Genomic DNA, 16,047 nt, shown 5'->3' on the forward strand with positions numbered 1-16,047 from the left:
TGGAGGCCATCCAGGAGGCCTGGCGCCTTATGAACTGTTTTAAGGACGCAGTGTGGCTTACCAGGAACCGCCTCGTGATCAACAGGGAAAACATGTCCGTCCGGGACTGCCGCAGGTTCATCAAGAGCCTGCTTAGAGACTATTCCATCTTGGACAGCCCGGCCGTTTATGAGGAAGAAGAGGAGTGAAGACCCCTCTCCTTCTCCCATGTCTCCCTGAAGATACAGCCCAGCAGTTTGGCCCTGTGATCTGCCCCCTCCCCACCCCCACATAGTCGCCCACACCCCTATCCCGATCACAGATTGTATTGTTTTGTTGTTCGATCTCTTGTGCTTTTTATTACAGGATTGAGTGGAGTGTTAGAGTAGCATGATGTGCGATGTATAGCTTAGGGAACCTTTGCTGTGTATTGTACTGTCATGCTTTGTGTGACTGTAATTTACTGTATGACTTGTAATGACTGAACGGACAATAAAGCTCTTTCAATCACCCGAAACAGCTGTCTGCAGATGGGTCGAAACTTCCCTTTTGGGGAGTAGTCTGGCTCGGCATATATCCCGTTCAGCTTTTTATATTCCTTAACAGGAGCTAAGCTGATACCAGGGAACACTACCTGAAAAGGTTGTGTAATGAGCTGCTTTGCATATTCCTATATATATATATATATATATATATATATATATATATATATATATATATATAGTGCACCCCCACTAAATACATTATATATAATATATAAAAATATTTTTGTATGGATATATAAAAATATCTAATACACACAATTGCTTGTATGAAAAAAATACGTACGTGTGTATATGTACTCTTACTCAAATATATATGTGTCTATATGTAATGAATATATACAACCTATATATATATATATATATATATATATATATATATATATTATGTTGTAGTAGAGCTTAATTAGCGAGATATATTTCTGTCTATCTATATATATATATATATATATATATATATATATATATATATATATATATATATATATACTATGTAGCAGTGTTTCCCAAAAAGGACCCCTTCAGCTGTTTAAAAACTTTTACTCCACGCATGCACAGATGGACTTTGAGTTTTTGGGAATGCAGGGAGTTGTAGTTTGGCAACAGATGGAGGCCCCCATTTTGTGAATCATTGCTATATAGTACAACAGATAAAAGCAAGATAGGAATGGTTGCTTAGAAACATTCCGAATGCTGGGGCTGGTCAGGTGACTAGGGCAGAAATCGGCAGTTATGAGGAAGGGAGCACAGACCGTCAGCGACAGCATGCGGCGACATGAACAAACAGGAGGGCAAAAAGGTTAATGTCCTATGCTGATCTGAGTTTTTATTTTATTTTTTACTTAGTTTGTTGGATAACCCCTTTAAAGTTCTTCTTGACTAACTATACTCACATGACTAACTAGCCAGAAACTTTGAACATCTAAAATGCCTCCTCATCAACCTCAAAATGCCATTGAAATATAAAAAAAGTTGTTGTATTGCTGCCACAATATTTTCTTTTGATTGTACACTTCAGTAAAAAACATGAAACTGCCACCTCTCCGTAACCAAAGTTATTTGACTTATCTTTTAAAAGAAATTAAATTAAATATTTATTCAAGGACTGCTTTTCAGGTTCAAACTATCGTAATCTCCTTAAGGCAAAATGTGTTTAAGTAGCACCAAAGTTATTTCATCTTTACAGTGGAAAAATAAAGCCTATCCGCTAACACAGAAAAAAGCCATAAATATTCAAAACAGGTTGTTATACTCTTCTAGCACTGACGAGTATAGTTTATTTAGACAAAGACACTTTGATGGGCCATTGTGTAGCGTGTAATATTAATCCTTTAGTATTTGTAATGGCTAGAGACACAAAGCCTCAACGAATTGTTCATCACTTGCATACACAGTAGTCATAGAAATGATTACGACCTTGCAATCAGGTTTAATGGTCAAGTCACCTTAAAGCATATGCAGGGTGTAAATATGTGTCTTTGGGAACAATTAGTCAAATAGAAAATAATTAAACATTATAAAATTGTTTCTTTTTCGGTAGCAATTAACTTCAGAATAACAGTATATATTAATCACATGTGCACTTGTATATGTAAAGTATATACATTTATCACTGATGTCCACTATATTGCTTTAATTGTTATATCAGCCCCAGAAGCGGCTGTATCATTGAAAGCATATACTACTTACATAATAACTAGGCACATAGGACTGTTTAAAGGGGTACTCCATCCCTAGACATCTTATCCCCTCTCCAAAGGATAGGGGATAAGATGTCTGATCGTGGGGGTCCCGCCGCTGGGGACCCCCACAATATAGCATGCAGTACCCACCTGTTTCTGCTCCGGAAGCGCTGGAGGGTCTGGGTCCCGACCACTGGAACGGAAGTCTGTGACGTCACGACTCCGCCCCCGTATGATGTCACGCCCCATCCCCTCAATGCAAGTCTATAGGAGGGGGCATGACGGTCGTCACGCCCCCTCCCATAGACTTGCATTGAGGGGACGGGGTGTGACGTTACACGGGGGTGGAGTCATGACATCCGTCCCGGTGGTCGGGACCCAGACCGTACAGCGCTTCCGGAGCAGAAACAGGTGGGTGCTGCATGCTATATTGTGGGCAGTCCTCAGCGGCGGGACCCCTGCGATCAGACATCTTATCCCCTATTCTGTGGATAGGGGATAAGATGTCTAGGGGTGGAGTACCTCTTTAAAATACTAGGGATCGTTTTGTGATAAAACCCGCTTTCTCTGGCCTCAGTACAGAGGTAGCAAGTTTTACCGCAAAACAGTCTGTCATTGCAGGACTTCTGTGGGCACCATGTCGGTCTTTGTTCCATTGCCATGACAGCATTTTTAGCATGAACTACTAATATAATGATGATAAAACCAAACTCTCAAAAAAAAGCTAAGGATGAAAAAAAAAAAAAAATTATAAAAAAATATTATGCTAAGAAGCTCATCGGCATTTAACGTTTATTGAACCTGCATTTTTTAACCTCTCGATGGTCTGGATTTAACATACAAAAGTGGTCCATTATATTAATTATATTACATAAGCCTGCATGCAACTTTACCTGGTAACTCTCAGATCCTGTCATTCCCCACCCAGCTCTATCTGTATGTTGCTGCTATCTTGATGGGACCAGGAGTGCACTCATATAGTATACAGTAGAATGTGATTCATACATATAATTTATCTAGTGTTTCCTATGTGATGAAGCCTAAGACTGCTTCCCTGTGTGTAAGAGCCATAGTGACAAGGAGAAACATACCGTATAAAACAGTATAACAATGTTTGAGTCTGGGGATATGTAATGTACTACTGGGGTGATGTACCGTTTGTGACTCCTATCTATCTATCTGTCTTTGTCATATCTACCTATCAATCAATTCTTCAAGGTTTTTTTTTTTTTTTTTGCTTATTAAAACTTTCCCAAATTATAAATAAAACTGTACATTGCATGGTGTAGATATGTGTAAAGTGATTGATCAGTCTGTATTTCCATAAAAGAACCGCTAGCCCTGGTTTTACTTTCACCATTGGTTTCCAATGCCAGCTACACATATTTTGCAGTAAACTTTATTTCCCCAACATATGGTTATTCCATTGTTTTAATGGCTAATAATTTGAATAATTTGTTTCTACAAAACACATAGAATTTATTTTGTGCACAGACACCTGAAGCTTGAAAGAGTACAGGTCCTGCTTCATGTCTTGCTTGATTTACCTTGAACAGTTTGATGAATAACACCTAGTACTAAGTTTTTGTGCCTGAATGCAACAGTGAATTCCCTTTGGACTTTGATAAATAGAGCCTTCTTACAGAATCTAATACACAGACATAGTGTTTTCTTTGTTAGGAAATATACTATAATTTGCCACATACCTGTAAAAATGTCTGAAAATAATAATACAGATTATATGAAACAGATTCTAACCATTTAGATGGCTAGAAGATATTCTAAATGATGTTTTGTTTAAATTGCAGTAACATATGTATCTGGAGGATATAGCTTTTCTATTGATTCAGCCATGACAGAAATTGAACCATTGGTACTGCTTGATGTTGCTGTGTTTTTTTTTTTTTTTAACCCTACTCCTTTTCAGAAGCATTTTTGTTGCTTTCCTTATTAGCTGCAGTACGTTCATACACAAATGAAAAGGGCACACCATATGTTCCATGGAACAAGGACTGTGTCTACATTAAAGGAGTACTTTGGTACCAAAGGATAGGGCATAATTGTCTGATCGCAGGGGTATGACTATTGGGATCCCCGCGATCTTCTGCACAGCACACCAGCTCCCCAAGAATAGAGCATGTTGACCCCTGTGTATCTCTATGGGAGAACCGAAGATACAGCATTTGGGTATTTCCGTCTCTCCCATAGAGATAATACTCTTACTAAATTAGACAGGAGTGCATGAAGTAATGTCACGACTGTGCTATTTCTTTTTGTTTGTCTTATATTCCTTTAGAAAATTTTATAGAAATTACATGAACAGAGATTTATGGAGGGGGCCGACGCTGCGGCGTTCATGAACACGTAAACCTGGAGCTTCTGTGTTCATGATGTCACCCCACGTCCCCTCCATTCATGTCTATGGGAGGGGTGATAGGGGAAAACATATCTAGGGGTGGAGTACCCCTTTAAGATATTGCAGGAGCCATCCTAGATTTTTTGTTGGACTCCGACAGATCAAATTAACTTATAATAGGTCCATGAGGTATCTGTTTTTGGGCCCCACTGGCCCAAAAAATGTTATGGTTGGCATTTTCCCATGTCTTACAGTCACCGATAGCACACAGATGTTAGTAGGAGGGTAAAGCATCTTCTGTGGGTGTGGGTTTCATCAATGTTTCTTCTGTGTTTAATTTACAGTATACAGACTCTCACTGTGGAAGTTGTGTTTAAGAAAGCCCAAATTTATCAATCTGTCTGAAACAAAAATCAGAAAGACTGATAAATCTGGACCATTGTGTCTTACAGAAATATAAAATAACCCAAAACATTATTATCATTCATAGGAATTCACAATATCATACAAATATGCAGATTAAAATAAAATATTAATTAAAAATAAATACGACACTGTAAAAATAATACAGTGTAGTGTAAATGTTGACATTGCAGTATGGTATACCTGTGTTCATAGAAACTGTATGGCTTACTTTGAGAAAATAGCACACATGAGAATATGTGCTTTTGTCCAAATCCCGTATAATTATGTTAAGCATGTTTTAAAGATTTTTTGGGTGATATTGTTAAGGACTAAGGGCGTACCTGTACGTCCTGGGTCCTTTCCTTTTCTATAACGCAGGAGCACGGCATGGTACCGCATCATAGCGGGTTGGGCCCAGCCTTTAACAACGGGCAGGACCCATGGCTAATAGCACACGGCACTAATGGCGGTGCCGCGCACTATTAACCCTTTAGATGCAGTGTTCAAAGTTGAATTCCGCATCTAAAGTGAAAATAAATTACCCCCATCTAGCACAGGGGGCTGTTCAGGACCGCCATGGGGAAATTGCGGCATTCCAAACAGCTGTAGGACATGAGGAGGGTCCCCTTACCTGCCTCCTGATTTCCGATCGCCGAATGACTGCTCAGTGTCTGAGATCCAGGCATGAGCAATCAAGTGGCATAATCATTGATCAATGGTTTCCTATGAGAAACCATTGATCAATGTAAAAGATCAGTGTGTGCAGTGTTATAGCCCCCTATGGGGGCTATAACATTGCAAAATAAAAGTGGGAAAAAAAGTTAATAAAGATCATTTAACCCCTTCCCTAATTAAAGTTTGAATCACCCCCCTTTTCCCATAAAAAAAGACAGTGTAAATAAAAATAAACACATGTGGTATCACCGCATATGGACATGTCTGAATTATAAAAATATATTGTTAATTAAACAGCATGTTCAATGAATTCCTCGCAAAAAAATTCCAAAGTCCAAAACAGCGTATTTTATATCATGAAATTTTTTTTTTATAAAAAGCAATCAAAAAGTCTGATCAATACAAAAATGGAACCACTAAAAATGGAACCACTAAAAACAGATCACATTGCAAAAAATGAGCCCTCATACCGCCCCATACATGAAAAAATTTAAAAGTTATAGGGGTCAGAATATGACAATTTTAAATGTATAAATTTTCCTGCATATAGTCATGATTTTTTCCAGAAATACGATATGGACCTACAAAATAAAGATGAGGTATCATTTTTACCGAAAAATGTACTGCGTAGAAACGAAAGCCTCCAAAAGTTACAAAATTGTGTTTTTTCTCCAATTTTGTCAAACACCGTTTTTTTCCCCCCCGTTTCGTCTTAGATTGTTGGCTGAAATGACTGAAGGCATTACAAAGTAGAATTGGTGGCAAAAAAATAAGTCATCATATGAATTTTTAAAGGTAAGGAGGAAAAAATTAAAGTGCAAAAATGGAAAAAACCCTGGTCCTTAAAGGGTTAAATTCTATTTTTCTGTCTATATTATAAAATAAAAATCTTGCAGTTTTTATTCTGGCCACTGGGCCTAAAAATTACTTAATACATTATTTTCTGTCACATTCCTGAAGCGCCTGTCTTATCATAACAGACAGGATTACAATAAAAGGGGACATCAGCATAAAAAATACACCATTCACAGTAGTTGATACTCAGAGCTTAGCCTCCCCACATATGAATGAACTCTGTGTGCACATAGCACACCTAGAAACCTCTTCCATATAAATGAATAGGCACTGCACTAGACTAGTGTACCAATATGTACAGGACTTGCTATAAATCATATCACTAAATTAGACAAAATGACAACCTCCTTCATTATGTAAACAAATAAATAAATAAAAAGAAATGTACAATTTAGGAAATAAAAACAGGTAAAAAGAAAAAAAAGATGTCTAATCAGTAAAAACAAACCTAGGCAATACATTCCCTTTAAGGAAATTACAGTTCATGAAAAACAAAACTAAAAGTCTCTCAGGATGAAGAATCTAATTTTCTTCTTGGCTCCTACAGGATGCTCATGCATCCCATTTGCCTCTTCTATATTGATTGGATTGGCATTCAATGTGTCCTATATTTGTTTTGTATGAGCCACCTCATTTCACTGTCAAGTGAGCTTATCCATGATTTCTTGATAATCTGATCATTGTTGTTCTTTTTTTATCCCTTTCTTACTCAGTTTTGTCAGATTTTTCCATATCTTGTTTACATTCATCACAGTGATTTGATTTGTTTATTAAACCTTCTATTTCCTGTCTACAGCAGAGGCATAACTATGAACTGCTAAGTCCAATGCTTGTTATTTGTCTAAAAAAAACATTGAAAGGAACCCGCACGTATGGCAGAGCACTCCAGGTGAGCAAAAAGTATTAAAGGGGTACTCTGACCCTAAGACATCTTATCCCCTATCCAAAGGATAGGGAATAAGATGCCTGATCATGGAGGTCTTGCCACTGGGTACCCCCTGCAGCACCCCGCTATCATCAGCCTCCAGAGCGAACATTGCTCCATGTCTGATGAATCCCGATGACGGGACTGGAGTATCGTGGCATCACGGCTCTGCCCCGTGTGACGTCACACTCTGCCTCCTCAATGCAAGCCTATTGGAGGGGGCATGGCAGCCTCGAAGCCCCAACACACTGGGGGGAGCCATGATGTCACGATACTCCGGCCCCATGGTCGTGATTCTTCAGACTGATGATAGCGGGCTGCTGCATGAAAGCTTGCACTCCCCAGTGGCGGGACCCCACGATCAGGCATCTTATCCGCTATCCTTTGGAAGGGATTGTGCAAATATATATGGATCTATAGAGGTGGAACCATTATGACCATATACAGTATCTGGGGATATGTTATGAGCTCTAGCTGTCAGAGCGAAACACAGGGTGTCCCGTGCTGGTCAGCATGGTGTATATCTTGATTCAAGCATATATAAAAATATATGCTTGAATCAAGATATATAGCATGCTCACCAGTGTTCTGGTGTTCTGCTCTGACAGCTAGCGCTCACAAATATCTCCAGATACTTTGTATCCAACATTGTACTGCACCGGCCAGCACTAATACTAAGTTACGAACACCATAATATTGTTTGAATCTAATCATAAATAAGCATGTCTTCATGGCAAGTTCCACTCATTTATTTATATCTTTATATCTATGTACAAAATGATATGTATTCCATGTAGTGTTTTGTTGCCGGAGCGAGACATCTAGTACGCCACTCTGACAGAGAATACAATGTACCTTGTGAGAAATTATATGCAGTTTTGGACATTTTAATTTTTCAGCAATTCGAATGACAAAATATGCGAATATTACTACCTGCCAATATGCGAATACTATCATCGTTCAACGATATGAACTTTGAACAATTCCTGAATCTGACAGCTAACACATTGGTGTGTGCCTGTGCCAACCATGCCAACCATAGAGCGCATCCTTGGAACACATCACTTCTGCTGTGGAGTGACATCACAGATTTTGACCCGTGCAGATTCAAACTTCTCTAGGGTTTGCCTATGTATTCACCAGTTGCACATCTTCTTATGATACTAGCCTGATGACGCAGGGGCCACCCTGCAAAATGCGTTGGTTATCTTGTTTTACCCCTATGTTTTATCTCTAATAAACACTTATCTAATACCATAGGACAATTGCAGGCTCGTTGCACCATTACAGGCAAACCAAGCAATTGCTTGGGGCCCCACACTGGCCTGGGGCCTCGAGCAGAGCCAGTGCTTGTTGTGCCATCCTCTGGCCCCTATCCCAGTTTGGCAGCTCGCCCTGTTGACCGGCCGGGCCAGCAGTGCGAGAGCCTGGAGCGGGAGGCAGAGACTAAAGCTGCTCCACCTCCGGCTCCTATTTTTGTGCCTGCCCCGGCTCACCTGTAGACTAGGCTGTAGTTACCGGGAACTCAGGATGTCCCCGCCCCAGTGCCGTTCAGCTACGCGCATGACGTGTCGGCTTCATATTGATGTTTGCCTCACGTCACGCTCCCAGAATTCAAGGGCCGGCCCTAGGTACTCTGAGAGCATGACGTGTGCGGTGCAGCAGAGGTACCAGCCGGGGGGGTCTAATCTAGGGGTACTAGGGCCCCCCAGATTAAACCCCTCCCCCAGTAGGCAGGTAGTATCCTCAGAATAAAACCCTCCCCCAGTAGGCAGGTAGTTCCCCCAGATTAACGCCCTCTCCCCCAGTAGGAAGTTAGTACCCCCAGATTAACCCCCTTCCCTCCAGGTGGCAGGTAGTACCCCCAGATTAACTTCATCTTGGGGTACTGGGGGTACTACCTGCCTACTGGTGGGGAGGGGTTAATCTGGGGGTACTAACTGCCTACTGGGGGGAAGGGGGTTAATCTGGGGGTACTACTTGTCTACTGGGGAGGAGGGGATTAATCTGGGGGTACTACATGACATGCCTACTGGGGGGAGGGGGTTAATCTGGGAGTACTACCTGCCTGCTGAGGGGGACGGGATTAATCTGGGGGTACTACATGCTTACTTGGGGTAAGGGGGTTAATCTGAGGGTACTACTTTTCTACTGGGGGGTCTAATCTGGGGATACTACCTGCCTACTGGGGAGGAGGGGGTATATACCTCTATATGGTCCTGTATAGGTAAGGTGTGGAGGGGGTGGAGGGGGGCCTCCATGTCTATGTGCTTTGGGCCCCCAAATTCCTTCAAACGGCCCTGGACACTTGTCTTTTTTGCTTAGAATATTATCATAATCTCGAGGCGCCACTGATACCATCCCTCATTTTTCATCTCTGGAAACTGCTTTATCTAAGAACAACTACAATATTATAGACATAATTATATGCAGTAAATCTACCTATAGTTCTATGCAACTACACAGCTCAAAAAGATAAAGGGAACACTAACATGACACATCCTAGATCTGAATGAATGAACTAATAGTATGAAATACTTTCGTCTTTACTTAGTTGAATGTGCTGGCAACAAAATCACGCAAAAATGATCAATGGAAACCAAATTTATCAACCCATGGAGGTCTGGATATGGAGTCACATCCTTAAAACAAGTCAAAATGAGGCCAATTAGTGTGTGCGGCCTCCATGTGCCCATATGACCTCCCTACAATGCCTGGGCATGCTTATGATGAGGTGGAAGATGGTCTCCTGAGGTATGTCCTCCCAGATCTGGACTAAAAATATCCGCCAACTTCTGGACAGTCTGTGATGTGACGTGGCATTAGTGGATGGAGCGAGACATAATGTCCCAGATGTGCTCAATCGGATTCAGGTCTGGGGAACAGGCGGGCCAGTTCAATGCCTTCCTTTTGCAGGAACTGCTGATACACTCCAGCCACATGAGGTCTAGCATTGTCTTGCATTAGGAGGAATCCAGGGCCATCCACACCAGCATATGGTCTCACAAGGGGTCTGAGGATCTCATCTCGGTACCTTATGGCAGTCAGGCTACCTCTGGTAAGCGCATGGAGGGCTGTGCGACCCCCAAAGAAATACCACCCCACACCATTACTAACCCACCGCCAAACCGGTCATGCTGGAGGATGTTGTAGGCAGCATAACTTTTTCCATGATGTCTTTAGACTATGTCATGTCTGTCATATGTGCTCAGTGTCAACCTGCTTTCATCTGTGAAGAGCACAGGGCATCAGTGGCAAATTTGCCAATCTTGGTGTTCTGGCCTGTCTCCTGTTAGCGCTTCCATGCTCTGGACATTACATTGCCAGATACAGCAATCCTTCTTGCCACAGCTCACATTGATGTGCCATTCAGGATGAGCTGCACTACCTGAGCCACTTGTGTGGATTGTAGAATGCATCTCATGCTACCACTAGAGTGAAAGCACTGCCAGCATTTAAAAGTGACCAAAACATCAGCCAGGAAGCACAGGTACTGAGAAGTGGTCTGTGGTCACCACCTACAGAACCACTCCTTTATTGGGGGTGTCTTGCAAATTACCTATTAATTCACCTGTTGTCTGTTCCATTTGCACAACAGCATGTGAAATGTATTGTCAATCAGTGTTGCTTCCTGAGTGGACAGTGTGATTTCTCAGAAGTTTGATTGACTTGGAGTTACATTGTGTTGTTTAAGTGTCCTTTTTTTTTTTTTTTTTTTTTGAGCAGTGTTTATATGATCAACTGAGATGAAATGAGTTGCTAATTCTCTACAGTGATCCTCTACTGAAAGTGATCAGTAACAAGCTGTGGTCCTTACTGGAAAGAAGTGAATAATTAACATTTGAAACTACCTTTGATATCAGTAACAGAATATAAGAAACAATGTTCTTATTCTAATGCTTCACATGAGAAGACCAAGTGGTCAGATGGTTATTTTACATACAGTACATATATGCATACATAATGATCTGAACACTACTTCCACAGGGACAGCAGTTGAAGAAGCCACTTGTGTATCAGATCTAGCTTTAATCTCGTTTTACCAGCAATGAGGGACCTCAGACAAGGCCCAAAGGCCATGATAAAAAAAAAAAAAAAAAAACTAAAAAGTCACAAGAAAACTAAATATTTTCATTGCATCTAGATTTTAATCAAAAGTAAAACTTCAGATAGTGTACAAGTGTTAGGACAGTCTAATTAGAATTCTTAGCATTAGTTTTGAGTTATATACTAGTCTCTGTGGTCCACTGCATTATTCCAAGATTTTCTGTGAAGAATATCAAACAGCTATTTTTCAGAACTAGTATTTCATGTTCTACTCCCATTGGGTTAATATGTGTAATCTGCATGTTATCTATTTTATTATGCCATCCAACAACATCTCGTCTTTTCTTGGTGATCACAATGTTTTATGCTATTCGCTAATGAGCTTTTCTAGAGATTTTAAATTGAACATGCACGGGCACTTGTTATGTATAAATTTATGAAAACAAAAGAAGCACAGTAGTCCTAATTGTGAAATTAACATTTTATGTATGTCATTTTCTTGCTGAACACAGCAAGCGAGCATAATTATTATTTAATTGTTTTGAAAATTCCTAGCCACTTTTCTAAACAAACAGAAATATCATTGGGGAGGGAGTTTATAAATAATTCTATGAAGATGCATACTTCTATATGTCTGCATAGTGATGCTGTACTTTCTTCCAAGTGTGTGACAATTATATTAATAAAGTTTGGAGAAACAAAGTTTTAAGCACACAAACAATGAAAAGTTTAAATTAAAGGGGAGGACTTTAAAATAGTTGGAAAGGGCAATACTATAACTGTATAATACTATAACTGTCATTATTTCAGTTGTTTGGAACATGCAAAGAACTACAAATACCAGAGCACTGCTTGTAAAATATAAGAGATATTATATTAAAATATGTTCTTTATGCATTGATTTTAGGCATTGGGTCTGATGAGCAGAGGTAGTATTTGTCTAGAAACATCAGCAAAGTTGATTTCATACGCATGATGCATGCACATAATGGACAGAATTTGGATGTGATACTGTAAGTTTTCACGAATGCAACATCTATGGAGCCATCTCAGGGTCATTAGCTGAAGAGTATAGGCAAGGAAAATGTAGGCAGATTATCAAGGCAGAGTGCAAGGATAAGAAGAGTGTTTAATCCTCTATAAATGTAATATGAATGAAATATAGAAATAATATAAGGTTTTATAGGACAGTCTTATAAACCCGACTAAAGGACATGAGGTGTGTTTGTTCTTGTGCATAAGAAGATTAGATGGACATGAAGAGCTTATAGATTTCTACACATGCGCTATGGGTTAAATAAATAGATATATGCATATTATAAATCTCTATAAATATCACATGCTCTTAGAGTACCTACCAAAAACCAACCCCACAGCACCAAAATTGTACGAACTATTTCCAATGTTGGGTTCATTTTTAGTTACATTATATTCATATAACAATGCCTGCTAACCACAACATGGCAGAACTGGACTTCACCCATAGCTAGAGATGAGCGAACTTACAGTAAATTCGATTCGTCAAGAACTTCTCGGCTCGGCAGTTGATGACTTATCCTGCATAAATGAGTTCAGCTTTCAGGTGCTCCTGTGGGCTGGAAAAGGTGGATACAGTCCTAGGAGACTCTTTCCTAGGACTGTATCCACCTTTTTCAGCCCACAGCAGCACCTGAAAGCTGAACTAATTTATGCAGGATAAGTCATCAACTGCCGAGCCGAGAAGTTTGTGACGAATCAAATTTACTGTAAGTTCGCTTTCCAACGATACCTCATTTGTCAAATTTGGCCCAGCCATTCTCTTGTAATTGCCACCTGTAGCAGTAAGCAGCCATGTCGTAAAGACTACATTTCCCATGACTCCCTGCACCAGCTTCCTGTTAGCTGCTGCTCTCTCCCCCTCCTCCCCCCCCCAGGAAATTATAATAAATTATAATAAAGTGACGCCCACAGCTCCTTCCCTTGTGGTTATCTCCTGCCATCCTCCCCCTCCCAGCTCATCAGCCCTCTCCATATGCCCACTAGCCCACTGATCCATGTGCCCACTAGCCCACTGATCCACCCATCCATGTGCCCACTAGCCCACTGATCCATGTGCCCACTAGCCCACTGATCCACCCATCCATGTGCCCACTAGCGCAGTGTTTCCCAACCAGGGTGCCTCCAGCTGTTACAAAACTACAACTCCCAGCATGTCCGGGCATGCTGGGAGTTGTGGTTTCACAACAGCTGGAGGCACCCTGGTTGGGAAACACTGCACTAGCGGTGTCACAAGAATGCCGCAGCACTACGCAAATAGCGTAGGGCTAACGTAGGCAGCGATAGGAGCCTAGCATTAGCCCTACACTATTTGCGTAGTACTGCGCATGCGCAGAATAAATTAACTTTGGGGGAGTAGCCGACTCCGGGCTGGGAGGAGCGATGAGTCACCGGGCAAAGATGGCGCCGGATCGTGAAAAAGACGTGGTCGAGTGTCATCAAAGGACCCAGCTTCCGGCCAGATGGAAAAGCGAGGAGAAGTTCGGGAAGAAGCCGAAATGGACAACGTGAGTATATTACAATGTGATATAACTTTTATTAATGCTTCATTTCCCCCATAAACAGGTTGCATCGGAGTACTCCTTTAAAGACAGGTTTAAAACTCAAAACAAGCCTTACTTTTGCATGTTTGAATGTTTGATGTATAGGTCATTACAGTAAATATATCTTTCTTCAAATAGGGACATGTATGCATTAGCATATGGGGGGGGGGGGGGTATGTTTGCACCCATCGCCGATCCTCTGCATTAGATGTAAAACAGTCCTCAAATAGGAAGTAATTTTCTCTGATTACTATGTTTAAGGTATCCATGAAAAAACCTTTCTGATCAGTTGTGTATTGACTCTGTTGTAATAACCAGCCTACTGCCTCTATCCCTTTATCATGCTCGATGGAAGTATAAAGACTTACTACATAAATTGTAACTAGCAGTGTCTCATCTGTGATGTTTGTTATCGTAGAGTTGGTATTAAGAAAGTCAGATGTATCTAGCAAGAAAGCTGGTGTTTTTTTGACTATCAGTGTTAATGCCTTTTCTAAGACTATGGATAAAGGTGATAGCACCAAGTCCACTGATGCCACTATTGGGCGTCAGGGTGGATTGTGTAACTGTTTAATTATTTTGGGTACCATATATATATCACAGGTGTTATTGGATTGGCATGTTGTAAATATTTACACAATTTTTCATATATTATACCAATGTCTTGATATTTCATTATCACTTCTGTTATCATTACAATAAAGCCCGCAGATAAAGGGGGCACTGTCATAGTTATGGACACAACACAGTATAAAATAGAAATCCTATGACAGCGGACAAAAATACATATGAGCATGATGATAAAGATCCATTAATAGGTATACAAAAAAAGATAACAGAAGTGATAATGAAATATCAAGACATTAGTATAATAGATGAAAAATTGTGTAAATATTTACAACATGCCAATCCAATAACACCTGTGATATATATGGTACCTAAAATACATAAACAGTTATACAATCCACCCGGATGCCCAATAGTGGCATCAGTGGACTCGGTGCTATCACCTTTGTCCATAGTCTTAGAAAAGGCTTTAACACCAATAGTCAAAAAACCTAACATCAAAGATGAGACACTGCTAGTTACAATTTATGTAGTAAGTCTTTATACTTCCATCGAACATGATAAAGGGATAGAGGCAGTAGGCTGGCTATTACAACAGAGTCAATGCACAACTGATCAGACATTTTTTTTTTCATGGATATCTTAAATATAGTACTCAGAGAAAGTTTCTTCTGATTTGAGGACTGTTTTTACATCCAATGCAGGGGATCGGCGATGGGGGGCGAACGTGGACCTCCCCCATATGCTAATACAGGGTGGGCCATTTATATGGATACACCTTAATAAAATGGGAATGGTTGGTGATATTAACTTCCTGTTTGTGGCACATTAGTATATGTGAGGGGGGAAACTTTTCAAGATGGGTGGTGACCATGGCGGCCATTTTGAAGTCGGCCATTTTGAATACAACTTTTGTTTTTTAATAGGAAGAGGGTCATGTGACACATCAAACGTATTGGGAATTTCACATGAAAAACAATGATGTGCTTGGTTTTAACGTAACTTTATTATCTCATGAGTTATTTACAAGTTTCTGACCACTTATAAAATGTGTTTAATGTGCTACCCATTGTGTTGGATTGTCAATGCAACCCTCTTCTCCCACTCTTCATACACTGATAGCAACACCGCAGGAGAAATGCTAGCACCGGCTTCCAGTATCCGTAGTTTGATGTGTCACATGACCCTCTTCCTATTGAAAAAACAAAAGTTGGATATTGTATGCATATGGGAGGGACCACGCTCGTCCTTGGAGACATTTTTTTCATTCATCAAAAATATAGTGGAGTTCATTACATAGTGTCTGTACCTGTGTTTCACAGTGGTCTCAGAATTCTCATGTGCTCTTTGCCCTAATGTTTATTTTTTAATAGCATGCAAAATAAGTTTTGTCTCAGCTTTTCCCAGGTTGCAGTGCATCCCGAGACATTACATC

At 40.4% G+C, this 16,047-nt stretch overlaps 1 protein-coding gene and 1 long non-coding RNA gene across 3 annotated transcripts in view; one reads left to right on the top strand and one right to left on the bottom strand.

Annotated features, from left to right (window-relative positions):
• Positions 1 to 16,047, bottom strand: part of LOC130355410 (protocadherin-9-like) — a 1,658,654-nt gene that overhangs the window by 261,107 nt on the left and 1,381,500 nt on the right. The window lies entirely within an intron of this gene.
• LOC130355411 (uncharacterized) lies at positions 1,239 to 12,772 on the top strand. 2 transcript variants are annotated; one of them, XR_008888514.1, is made up of 4 exons: positions 1,264 to 1,320; positions 6,356 to 6,434; positions 7,291 to 7,383; positions 12,374 to 12,772. It is a non-coding gene; the product is annotated as an uncharacterized LOC130355411 (long non-coding RNA). The 2 variants fall into 2 exon arrangements; XR_008888513.1 differs by lacking the exon at positions 6,356 to 6,434 and having other exon boundaries at positions 1,239 to 1,320.

Source organism: Hyla sarda, chromosome 2, assembly GCF_029499605.1.
Source record: "Hyla sarda isolate aHylSar1 chromosome 2, aHylSar1.hap1, whole genome shotgun sequence".
Classification (NCBI taxonomy): Eukaryota; Metazoa; Chordata; class Amphibia; order Anura; family Hylidae; genus Hyla; species Hyla sarda.